Source organism: Frankliniella occidentalis, unplaced genomic scaffold (assembly GCF_000697945.3).
Source record: "Frankliniella occidentalis isolate FOCC.00 unplaced genomic scaffold, Focc_3.1 Scaffold204, whole genome shotgun sequence".
Lineage (NCBI taxonomy): Eukaryota > Metazoa > Arthropoda > Insecta > Thysanoptera > Thripidae > Frankliniella > Frankliniella occidentalis.
In genome coordinates this window covers 366,716-367,833 of record NW_026267330.1, presented here as the reverse complement: position 1 = coordinate 367,833, position 1,118 = coordinate 366,716, and the positions used below count along the sequence as shown (strand labels likewise).

General features: G+C 64.8%; 1 protein-coding gene across 6 annotated transcripts in view; it reads left to right on the top strand.

The window, feature by feature from the left end:
- LOC113208657 (synaptotagmin-7) overlaps positions 1-1,118 on the top strand; it is a 305,230-nt gene that overhangs the window by 100,548 nt on the left and 203,564 nt on the right. The gene's annotated exons all lie outside the window — the stretch shown is intronic.

Genomic DNA, 1,118 nt, shown 5'->3' with positions numbered 1-1,118 from the left:
CTACTGCTACCACGGCCGCCACTTACCCCCGCCGCGCCTGCATTGTATAATGCCCCGTGTTGGTTCGTAATGAAGCCCCGGGAGTTACAATACCGCTGCTGCACGCTTGCCGCCGCGACTCTAGGGCCCCGCAGTGAAAGCTCTTTCAAGTTGTTGGCGGGTATTAATAGTGTGTATGGGGTCGTGTACCCGTGTAGTGCAAAACAAGGCTTGCGCGGGATAGTGCCGGTGCGTGTAACCCCCGTGACCGCACAAAGTTTTTGCATCGGTATACCAAAAAAAACTTCCGAACAGGATTGTAATGCACAGCATCATTATGGTGTTTGACACCAAAGTTGGGCACGCCTTGCTCCACCACCTCGCGGAAGTTCTGCTTTCTCTTCGGTTCGGTTCTATGCTTCGCTCGCCCCTGGCGCCATCTGCCGGCGCAAGGCGCCAGGGCGGGGTCCCCCGCAGCCCACGGTATCGCCGGCCCGTGGAGGCCGCCATCTTGCACCCCCTCGACGGCCACCCCCCGCCCGCCGCCGCCACCCCCTTCCCTGACCTCCCCCTCGCGCTGCTGGTGCGCTCCCGCCGCGTGCCCCAGGTCGATACAGCCTCCGCCGCCCGTCGACAGGTGGCGTTTGCGTGGCGTCGCCGCGCGCCCGGACCCGCGGCCCCGCTCAACAAAGGGCTGCCTCCCCAACGTCCCCCAAAAAGTTGGCCGTGACGGGGCGTGGTGCGCGGCAGGGCGGGGTGGGGCGGGGCGTGGCGGCTGCTGCGCCCGGCGGTGGTGGGGCTGGTCGGGGAGGCGGGCGGGGTCGCCATAAGTAACCGCTCTCTGTACGCCGCTGCTGCTCTCTCTTTCATCCAGTGTTGCAATTATTGCGGGAGGGGTGCGCGACCGCGAATTTATTTGCAGGGCGCGCGAGCGCGTGTGTGCGCGACCTGAATGTTTTGTGGATGCGCTGAAAAATAAAGTGCCGCCGTGTCCCTGCTGCTGGTAAATCAGGCCTCTCTGGCTGGCCCATCCTCACCTCTCTGGGGCGGCTGCTGCTGCTGCTGCTGTCGCCGGGCCGCGCCATGAAACATTCATGGGGTGTGGGGAAGGCGGTGAGACGAGGAAGGGGGAGGGGGGG